The sequence below is a fragment of the Marmota monax genome, unplaced genomic scaffold (assembly GCF_021218885.2).
Source record: "Marmota monax isolate L192 unplaced genomic scaffold, Marmota_monax_Labrador192_F-V1.1 WCK01_AAM20220418_F8-fsc00007, whole genome shotgun sequence".
NCBI lineage: Eukaryota > Metazoa > Chordata > Mammalia > Rodentia > Sciuridae > Marmota > Marmota monax.
The window spans coordinates 235816-247933 of NW_026692781.1; the positions used below are offsets into that span (position 1 = coordinate 235816).

The 12118-nt window shown below is 37.0% G+C and overlaps 1 protein-coding gene across 8 annotated transcripts in view; it reads right to left on the minus strand.

Moving 5' to 3' along the window:
* Cobll1 (cordon-bleu WH2 repeat protein like 1) overlaps positions 1-12118 on the minus strand; it is a 166059-nt gene that overhangs the window by 98857 nt on the left and 55084 nt on the right. The window lies entirely within an intron of this gene.

Below are 12118 nucleotides of genomic sequence, written 5' to 3' on the forward strand. Positions count from 1 at the left end.
AGGAAATGAAATCACATGAGGCAGCAGAAGTATCTGTCAGAGGGTTCAGAGGGTTAGCTAAACTAATGGTTTTTAAAAGTCCATAGTTTTAGCATTTGTATTATTTCTATTCAGATTTTCAAATAGGTGAGAATATAAGACTTAATTATTACTTAACTGTCTGAAAACCTACAATCAGCAAACATTTCTCAAATCAAAACCTACATTGTAATTGCAGATATCCTTCCTACAATTACCCCTTCTGTAAGACACTCTTCAAAAATAATAATTAGGTGCAACTGGGTAATTCTCAATTAAGGCTACTACTTATTTTTCTGCCCTTAAATTGATAGAAGTTTTACACATATTGCTCTGATTACATATCTGTGAATGCTTCCAAAACAGCCAGCTGTGTTTTCAGCTTACCATTTTTTCCCTTCCTACATTCAGATGCACTGAAAGGAAACAGATGAAGGAGATGAAAATATAAATGAAGAAAATAATTGAAATACAATTACTCTTTGTAATTAAACAGGAACAAAAAGCCTTGTTCAGTTGTTTCCCTTAAGTTATGCACTGGTATCGGATATGTGCCCAACAAATAAAAAGTTTTTAACAAGGAAGGAAAAAAAATGGAAAGAATACCCAAGGAACTCCAATAATAAAAACTTGGTTTATACAAGACATCATCAATCACAAAGGGAAAATGCCTTGGAGGACTACCTCCACATGAGCCAATTAAACCTTTGATAGTTTTAGTCACTTGACCTAAAAACAGTGCCAAAGGATACAACCCTGCCTTAGAAATAACTTCCTTCCTTTTGCACACTTCTGCATACCTTGAAATATCAGATTATAATGTGCTCCTCAAAGGATAACACCTATCAGAAATCTCCAAACGATATCTAAATTTTTTTTCCATTCAGATAAATTACGTAAATACATACACATGACTATGTATTCTACACACAGACTTCATTCTGTGCAGTCTATTGTTAAAGTATTCCATCAGATAATCTCCCAGAAATACAATGTACTCAGAACACTCTCCTAGAGTTACATATCTGCTTTTTTTCCCCTGGCATTGTCTGTGGTATACTTTGCTCTACTTGCTGTAATAGCCAACTCCTCCAGCACACACATACAAAACTTAACTCCATATATTCTAATTAGTCATTCAATAAGTTAAAATATTTAGTTTAATAATTTAAACCGAGTATGAGAAAGTAATAACGTGAATAAAAAGGAGAAAAAAAAAAAAACTCTTGTCACATATCTAACATACTTAGATCACTGAAAATCAAAAGTTGAAAATCTTCCCCATGACAGGACAAGACCAAGGGTGACATTTAATGAGGGCTGGGGTGAGGTAGGTCAGGAAATGTAGGAAATGTAACCATGGAAACAAAGCAAGGTCTTGCCTCATTGCTCTGTTTGTTTTTTTTTTTTAAAGTGGTATGTTTAACCTCTATACCAGTTTCCTTCCTGTGTGCCTTCCTGAATGGCAGAGGCCAAAACCCTAAACACTCATCTTCCCAAGCTGCCTGGTACCTGGGGGGGGGGGGGGGGGGTCTGTTAATGAGATATGCAGGCACAAGATCAGAAATGAAGAAGTGAACTCCCCAGGGCCTTTTCTGCAGCAGTACTCCATTGTATAGACACTAATCTCAAGGTTATAAACAAGCAAAGCATGGGATACATTTTTTTGGGGGGTGGGGGGCGGAGAGGGATACCAAGATGCAGCCAACATGCATAGAGTGGCTTCCAAGACACCATTTGTGATTCCTGGATCACAGCTATGTTCTAGATGTAATTTCTCTACCTTACTGATGGTAGCAGAGGCAGCAGGTCTCCAGTTGGCCAGACAAAAAATGGCATCACAGACCTGAAGGTCCTGTTGCCTCCAACTACCATTCTCTTTATAAGCATCAAATCCTTTATATTATGTTTAAAACAGCTAACTTTCTCTCTTATTTTCTAAACTAAAAACGGATGATTCACACTTAATGATATCAAAACATAAGTACTCCATTACTTTATTTTCCCACATGTGTATGGTGTGGTGGGGTCAAACTCAGGGATTCAAGCATGCTAACCTCTCTACCACTAAGCTATATTCATCCTCCTTATTTTGTAGAAAATATTTTTTATTATGTAATTTTGAAGCCTAGAATATGGCTTATACCAAAGGCCCAACAAATTAGTTCAACTCCAAAATAAAAAGATTTTCTTTGGAATTTGAATGAGCCCAAGGAACAGACTTTATCTGGTAAGGAAAGTCCATTCAGGTGTGGTTGCATTCTTCAGTCTTCTCTGGAGATAGTGAGATTCCAGGGAGGGGATGGAAGGCAGTTCTGTTCTCTTAAGCAGGTCTGGTTTCAATGCAGATAAGAATACAACAGAGTAAATCCTCCTTCACCATCTTTCAAGGGCTTCTAATTCAGAATAGTGAGCATATCATGGTACCCATATTTAGGGGTAAAATTTCCTGGGCTCCTTCACTATGTTGGGCTCTGCAGTTAGACCTCCAGGATTCAATAATCCACAGCCTCTTGATGAACACACAACAAATGCTGCTGTAAATAAGGAATAGATAGATGTGCTACCAGAACCAATCCCCACTGGCTCCCAAAGGAACCAAGTTGGGGCTTTGGCTACTACATAATTAGAAATCACTAGCTTTTCATAATAGGGTCATGACTAAGAAACCATCAAAGTTGAAAAGACTCCAGTACAATGTTACCTTGAACAAACTACTTAATTTCCAAGCCTCAATTTCTCAACTTTCAAATTGGGCAGTACCAATCACAGAGAATTTTTGAGATTACTTATAAAAAGCACCTGAAGCATTTGAAGTCATGAAGGAAAGAAAAAATGATTTTCCTTTTTCAAGTCACCTAAAGGTTTTTTCGTTCAATAGAATCTCTAGCGTTAAATATTTATAACATCAATTTTACTTACTCTTTGCATTTAGAGAACACCCGAGCACGTGTTCTCCCCCTACAGACACTGGTCCTCCAACAGGCCTGACTTAAAATAAATATTTGGGAAGATTAAGTGACCCCCTCTGCTCCACCCAGGATTAATTCCCCTTCTCTGGCCCACTACATCCTGGAACCTCTCCTTGGAATGAACATTCCATTGGAATACACACCCCACAGTTCCCTCTCATCAACATTCCTACCCCAAAATTCCATTCTACTTCCAGAGATTACTACCCAACTTGGGAAAAAAGAAAAATCGTATCCTGCTTTCTACTTTCAAAAAGCTATCTTGAGGTAATCAATTCCTAGAATCCGACCAAGAGGCAGAAACTCTTAAATTTATTCTATGGACCAGACCCCCACCAAAATATGATTCAGACCTTTGAGATATCCAATCTACTCCTACTGGGGTGATTTTTAGATTGTTTAAATTGTACAAATAAATGGAATTTTTTTTTTAAGCTGGAACAAAACTCTACTACATAGTAGTGGTTTATAAACCATTTTAAAGGAAAGTTTTCAGACTTTTAAGAAATTATTTATTTATTTAATTGGTACCAGAGATTGAACCCAGGGGCATAGAGCCACATCCCCAGCCCTTGTTTTATTTTCACTTTTTGAGAGGGGGCCTTGCTAAATTGCTTAGGGCCTAAGTTGAGAGGCTTAATTTGAACTTGCTATCCTCCTGCCTCAGCCTCCAAAGCTGCTGGGATTACAGGTGTGTGCCACCACGCCTGCCTTAAGAAATTTTTTTTTTTTTTTTTTAAGAACCGAATACCATCTATATTTCCATTATTATCAAAACTGAACTTTTGGGCTGGAGTTGGGGCTCAGTGGTAGAGAGCTTGCCTATGACATGCAAGGTACCAAGTTTAACCCTCAGCACCACTTATAAATACATAAAGATATTGTGTCCATTTACAACTTAAAAAATTACAAAAAAAACCCTGAACCTTTTACAAATCTGGTGATTTTAGTTTAATAAAACTTCAAATGTTACCTTGACCTACATTTTTTAAGAAGCGACACTTTTTATGATATTGTTTTACAATAATTCATCTATTATATTGCCATCTTCAAAAAGCTAAATGTTTGAAATTGCTAGTGATCTGAAATCATGTTCTATTTTGAGAGATTTTTGTTATAATTTCCATGTTAAGTTCTCTGTGAAATTCCTTTCAAACATTAACAAGTCTAACATGGGATAAGGAATGAAATACTTTTTTTTTTTTTTTTTTAAGAAAAGTAAATTTCAATGACCGATGAAGGATGGCAGGGATGACAGTGTTCTAAAATCTAGACTATGAAGTTTTGCCTGGTGGTTAAAACAGCTTTTACATAAATCATTTAATCCTGATTGGGATTCACTCCCACCAATCATGGTTTTCTGTTTATAAGCACAAGGCCATACACACTTAGAAAAGACAGATGAATTTAAAATGAAGTCACAGCAGAGCTTTCTTTTTCAAGCAAAAGAATCATCTGACTTTTAATGTACCGATCCCTTTGAAAGGAAAATTCAAAATTTCAAAACTGAAAGCCAAGAAGGTGAGCCATGGCCTTTTCTTCGGTACGCTGATTACAGTAGTACCTATTCTTACATTATTACAAGGCTTAAATTATGTGTACCATAAATCACTCCATAGATATAAGGGGAAAAAAATCTACCTCTAAAAGCTCTGTATGAAGTGTAAGAACAATGTCCTAGAGAGTTTTCTTAAACCTATAAGGGTCCTGAAGTTCAGAAACGTGTAAGTAAAAGTTCATTTCATACTATTTCAATAGCATGGGGACTATGGCATGGTTATGAGGCTAGGGAAGAAAAAAATAAAATCAGGTGAGAGAAAATGTGGACAGCGCCTCTGAAGAGTTACTGTTTAATCCTCTATTTAAAATTCTGACATTTCAGTGAACCTTTTCTAGGCACAGCGACGGCCCAGCAAACTTCACACCATTTGACACATTCCACTGTTCAGTCAGGTGCAAGCTCCTGAGCTATGCATAAAGAGGAGAGGAAGGAGGCATAAACTGGGGTCTGTATAATTCCTCCAGTTCTTCCCTCACTGGACCCCTAGATGCCCTGGTGTTTCCCTACTGAATCAACACCCTTTATACCTAAGAGAAAAGACATTGTTAAACTCACAAATCCTTTCCCCGCCCAACACACACAGTGTTCAAGATTTAGTATTGTTAAGAAAAGAATATGAATTTTAAAACCCTTTAAATCATTGCCAACAGCAGGACCCAATGAAAACAAAATCGAATTGTGAGAAACACTTATCACAGTTACCAGTCTTCAGTAAGCCCACTTCCTCCTAGGGCTCTTCTCATCTTGTCTCTAGGGAAAGTTAGTTCCACATATCAAGTAATCAAATATGTTTATTTTGAAAAGGAAACTACCCTAAAAGTCTCTTTTAAAGTTACTCCTTTATAATAACATTCTAAAAGGGGAGGGCTTTAAAATTATATTTTTTTAAAAAAACATAGTATTTTGAAGCACTCAAAAGGTTAAACTGAACAAAATTCAACAGAAGAAAATTTGTATAAGCAGAGATATCTTACATGGCAAAATAATTTTTAACCTTTGATAAAAATATTCAATTCCCCTAAAGTTTGGTAAATTAAAATCAACTAAATGTCATTTAAAATTTTCAATAGCATTACTATCCATTTCCATTTGTTCGTTATATTTCGCTAAACTGATTGTAAATATCTTCCAATCGCTTTTTACCCCTGGAGTAGCTAAACTGACCAATGACCAACTCTACCTAATTAAATGAATTCTCTCCAGAATTGTAAGCAATACCTTCATCTCAGCCTCATACAGACTTTAAATGTCCTTTCAAAAAATAAAAATAAAAATAATGAATTTAAAAAACCACACAGAGAACATACAACTTCAGTATCTAAGGTATTTTATTATTTTCGTGAGATCAAAGAACCCATATTAATAAGTTAAAAATAACATATCTAGACTTAGAGAAAGCACAGAAAAGCAAAAGAGCGTAAGAACAACTTTAAATTGTAGATTTTCCTTTAAAATTCAGTTATTTCAAAGTTACTTGTAAAACCAGCTTTTACAGAAAATGTGTAAGCTTTTTGTCAGGCTGAAAAAATCTAATTTTTTAATATGTAGTGATGTAAAATACAATAAATGCAAGTTTGGATGACTTGGAAAGAAGCACTGATTGCTCTTGTGAGTATGCCACATGATGGTGGCCCTTCGGAACACTGTGCCTCCTAATGGGTCATACTATGACATGGATAACACCATCTACATGTTCCAGTCAAGTCCTATTTAAATTAAATCTTGTTTATCCATCTTTTCTGAACTCAAGGATTTAACAACATGCTATCATCATCACAAGGAAGCAAATGGAAAAATCCAGAAGGTCCAAAATTTTGTAGGAGAATTAATTGATCTGGTCTATTCAAAGAGTCAGAGCTGGAATTCATCAACAGAAGCAGAAGCCATCGACAGAGAAGCAGCAGTCCAAGACTTAGTCTCCTGTGAGACTAAGAACCTAAGAAGGAAAATGGCCTCTCAAAAGTCACAGAATAATTGGAAGGGCTGGACAAGAATCCAAGCCTGTAACCTCAGAGACCAGGGATCTTCCTTTTACACTCTTGGGAAGCGGATCCTTGGATCTTTGCCAATTATCTTGTGGGAAGAAAATGCCTAACATCAAGAGAGGCCAGAAAGATCCCCTAGATGGCTGGGAGTTGACTGAGCCAACACTGCAGGAATTAGGTCAAAAGAGGAGAAAAACTAAAATAGAACTTCACTAGGCAAAGACGAAAGTGAAATATCCATGGCCCATCTTCAGGATCCACCACCAGAAAACCCATTGTATCTTTTTATAAACTGAAAGCCACAAGCAAAGAACTCTGTGAATATTAAAGAAAGCTATGCAGAAAAAAGCCTGATCATAAAAGGGAAAAGTGGGGTTATGAGAACATATGCTACATGCAGTATATTCAGACTGGGGACACAAATGGAGGTGAACTGCATCATCACTGAGTACACACATTGCAGCAACAGAGGCTGCTCGGGCTGAGTCCCTTGGGCCCAGAGTGAGTCCCTCCTCCAGCCGGGCTTTGGCCTTCACAGATACTGTGCACCCCCTTTCCTGGGAGCAGCTATTTCACAGAGCAGAACTAGACCGGCGCAGGATCGTGGACTTTGCAGGTCCAGGCTTTGTTGTTCATCAGCTGTGATTTGTAAGTTTAAAATTAAAATTAAAAAAAAAAAAGTCATGATGGAGATTACGTGGAGTTTGTAGGACATGACCAGATGAAAAGAAATGTCCCCGATTAGATCCTAATGAGGATGAAGTACCTATATATGTTTTGGGATCAATTAATTCAACGTGTGAATGAACTGAGTATGTAAGCATGGACTTACATAAGACGAAAATAAATTGACATAAAAAAAAAATGCTCTTCACTTTTCTTAGTTCAGAGGATTGATCCTTGGGTGCTTAACCACTGAGGAACATCCCCATCTCTCTTTATTTTGAGACAGGGTCTAAGTTAGGTCTAAGTTGCTAATTGTTGAAGCTGGCCTCTAACTTGCAAACCTTCTGCCTGGCCTCCCCAGGAGCTAGGATTACAGGCACCCAGCAACAATTCATTTTTAAAAACACAAATTACACAGAAATAAATCAGTCTAGAATTCTACATATTGAGATGCAAGTAGAAATAATCTCTGGATAGAAAAATGTTACTTTTATCTTACTTGTATTAGTTAATATCTTCTTAATATCTTTCCACAATATATGTACTATTTATGATAAATTATAATAAATTTGTATTAATAATACTTTATTTTAAAAACCTTCCAAGGCAATCAATATATTACAAAATTTGACAAATGGAGATAGAGTTGCAAGCCCCAAAACTGTAGAAAAGGGTTTGGCAAATAAAACTGTCTAGTACTGCCTAAAACTTCTAAGTCAGTGCTATTTATAAAGCTAGAAGAAAATGAAGCATTCCAGGAAACTTGCTGAGGTCATCAGTCACGGGTAAAATGTCAGTGTAATTGAAAGTTCCCTGATGGGCAGGCAATACCATAGTAGACAAGGTTGGGCTTCCCTGCTGGCTCAAATATGCCATGCAAGGTGAGAGAGGTGGTGGTAAGTTAGAGAGGTAAGCTTGCAGAGTCTCCTCTAAGTCACAATCCCAAACACCATCTGTCACCAAGACAACCATCAATAACTTGGAACCAGCTGCTGCAAACCCAAAGTGCTTCTAGCATATTTAGGGGATATTATGATCAAAGTTTAGCAAGTCTTTGTGTATCATCAGCATCATTTAAATTCCCTTAAGTTTTATGAATCACTCTTTCAGAAGACAGAGCTGCATGCAATGCAAAATGAGAATCAAGTTCACATTTTGTACATTTCTAGATTCAATATACTGGCATAACTATTTTTTTTCAAAAAGGAAGATGCTATGTGTATTATTAATTCACTACCTCTCAGCTCCAAATAGACCCTTCAATGTATATACTATGTGATAAAACAACTGATTTCCTTTAAACATTGCTCCTTCAAAGGAGGAATGATGTTAAGCTTTCCCTACAGAGGGAACTAGAAAGAACTATAGAGGAAGGGACTTTCTGGATTTTCCAACCTGGCCTGAGGTAGGGGTGGGGAGTAGAGATGTAGGTGTAAAGACATCCAGCAGAGCCTGCCCTAGCAGTGGACACAGAAGGCAGTCCCTCTATGATCTTCCAGCCTCTACCTGGAAATAGCCTTTCTGCCTTACCCTTGACACAGATACAAGAGCCCTCACACAGAATGCTCTGAAGGCCTTCTGCCTATGGAATTTGGACTCCCTTGTTAGGGCCCTTTAAGACCTGCACACAGCTGCCTTGGCTCAAGAAGGCTGCACAGAGCAGTGAGTGTTTCCTTCTATCCCCTCCTCCTCTGGTCTCTGCCACCCATACCGCCCTATCCCCACCATCCAGCAATGGAAAGGATTTCTTCCCGTTTCTGGTGCTAATAGTTCCAATACATATCCATGCTACTGGTTACTGATTGCCTGCTCCCTACCAGCATTCCGGAGGGTGGCCTATTTGCCCGACAACTCCAAAACAACTTCCACACTGGCTATACAAGCAAGTTCCCAGTGAGCTGGTACCACAGTATCTTTTTTTTTCTCTACTTTTTTTTTATTGGTGCATTATAGTTGTACATAACGGTGGAATTTTTGTTACATATTAGTACATGCACACAATATACATTGTGTATGCAATCGCATACAAATTGGCCAGTATCCCTTCTCAACAAAGTCTGAACCCTTTGCAAGTTTGTCCTTCTTGGTAACTTGGCCTCAGGTTACCAAGAGCCATATAATGCCTCTTTATGTATTATACTCTTTTATCATAGTTAATAATTCTTTGTGGCATATTTTTTAAATTATTATTTTTGTTTTAATTAGTTACACATGACAGTACAATGATCTTGACATATCACACATTTGAATCAGACAGAAAAATGAGAAATTTTATCCTGAGTGTACAGGTTGCAGAATTACATTGGTCATGCAGTCACGTATATACCCACAGCAATAATAATGTCTATTTTATTCTGATGTCCTTCCATTCCCCTTTCCCCTCCCCCATAGTTAATAATTCTTATATAAACTTTCTATTTAGCCTACTGTGTGGTTTCTCTTTTTTGCATCCATACTGCTACGGATGCCAAATAATATGGTCTGTTTTCTCAGGCATGAACACTGAGAAATCCATGTAATCACCACACAGCTTATTACTATTTCTTCTTCTTTTTTGGAGTAGGGATTACTAGTGATTGAACCCAGAAGCATATTTTCACTCAGCCACATTTCAAGCCCTTTTTATTTTTTTTTTTAATTTTATTTTTGAGTCAGGGTGCAAGTTGCTGAGGCTGGCTTTGAACTTGTGATCCTCCTGCTTCAGTCTTACAGGTGTGCCACCATGACCAGCTTCTTCCACTTCTCTTATCAATCCAATACCTTCACATGCTTACCCTAGACACTAGAATATCCAAATAAATACACTATGTGTCTCTAATGACACTCATGATGGGTCCTAAAACATTTGTATCATTCCGAGATGGCATTCACATAAAGAGGAGAAGTTAAAGTAAAATTTTAAACAGAACCTGCTAAACCACAGATGCAAAACTACTGCTTTGACAAAAACCTTACCCTAAACCCATTACTACTTGTTATCTCAGCTTTAAGAACAGGAAAGCAAACTTGGGTCCTCTGGCCCAAAACATTGTACCATATTAATTAAGCTAATCATTTTTCTTGTTACCCATCACAGCTGAACATTAGCAAGTGATCTTTCATAAAACTGAGCTATTAAACTAATCTTTCACTCTCACTAGTGTACAATGAAAGCACTATTTCTTGATGATTATGTAACTATGTGGCAAGCACAGTTTTGGGACCCTTTACAAACATTATAGTTGAAGTCAATCAAATAATCCCCTGAATTAAATAAATCAACCATACCTAGAAGACAGAAGAGAGTTATTGAGCAATGAAACCATCATGTTAGTGACAGAGCTTAGATTCAAAACCACATTTTTCTGAACTCAAGATTTGTGTTCTTTCATTTCATTGTGACTGTGCACCTCCTTCCTAGCCTTCATCAAAGTGAGGTATAACTAAAATAAATAAATAAAAATTAGTAGCTAGTCTTTTGAAGAAGTTCTGGTCATACATCTTGGGGCTATGGTATACTTTCCTTCCAAGAAGAGAATATAGAGCACTTCCTATCTTTATCACAAACACAAAATTAATCTTATCTTTGCTTTCTTCTCCCCCACATAAGAACATGGAATACCAAATACAGAGGTATCTAAATATTCTCAGATTGGAACTGAAATTATGTAACTCTCCTACATTTTATGTTGGGCTACAACATAGTTAAAACTTACACTGAAAGGATCAATTATTATGGGATAGTCAACCAGAAATCCATGGTTATACTAGAATCTGCTTGGCCTACCCAAAATAAACCTGAAACACAAAAGTGGCTAATGAGTTAGAAAGAAAATATGTCTGTTCCAATTTCAACACAAAAGCTTTCAATGCTCTCACTACAGAATTTCTAGATAAATTAGCCAGGCATGGTGGCACACACCTGTAATCCCATTGGCTAAGAAATCTGAGGAAGGAGGATTGCAAGTTCAAAGCCAGCCTCAGCAAATTAGTGAGACCCTGAACAATTTAGTGAAACCCTGTCTCAAAAAAGAAAACGGACTCGGGGTGTGGCTCAGTGGTTAAGCATCCCTGAATTCAATTTCCGGTACAAAAAATAAATTAATAAAAACAAAAGAAACATCATTTTTTAAAGCAGTGAATAACATATACACACACATATGCATATATACACACATGTGCATGTACACATGTATTTAAGTTAGGGAATTTACTACTTCTTTAAAATATCTGCCTTTAGCAGGGGGAGGTGGCAACTTCAGGGACTAGAGAGGCTAAAGCAAGAGAATCAGTTTCAAGGCCATCCTCAAACTTATCAAGACCCTGTCTCTAAGGAAAATGTAAAAAAGGTCTGTAGATGTAGCTCAGAGGTTCAATCCTCAGTACTTCACTCCCCACAACCCAACAAAAATACCTTCCTTTAAACATATTTAAAAGTTACACAAAATTCTTTAACTGTATAACAAATTTCTCACACACATTAAAAAAAAATGTTTAAATGTCAATTTTCCTCTTCTCCTAAAGACTGCCACAGCCTCCAGAAGAATCAGTCTTAAATAACTCAAACCTAGTTGTTCAAACATAATACCACTACATCTCCTCCTTAAGAGAAATTATCATAAAAGTAGGACTCTGACATTACATATTCAATTACAACTACTCAAGTACTCAAGGCTAAAATGTTAATTTTTTTCCTTATAAAGGCTTTAATAAGATGGTAAATAACAACTGGGTAATCAGAACTGGGCAAAAAGTTGCATTGTAATTTTCCTGACAGGAAGTAGACAAGAGAAGGGTGCTACACACCTGGATGAATAGATAGACTGACTGCTCACAGCCAATAAGATTGTAGATGTTTTTAAAATTAAAGTGATGCAAAAAAGACCAGTCTTGGTTCCAATTTCAGGTAAGATAAGGTAAGCTACTCTATGCTGTTG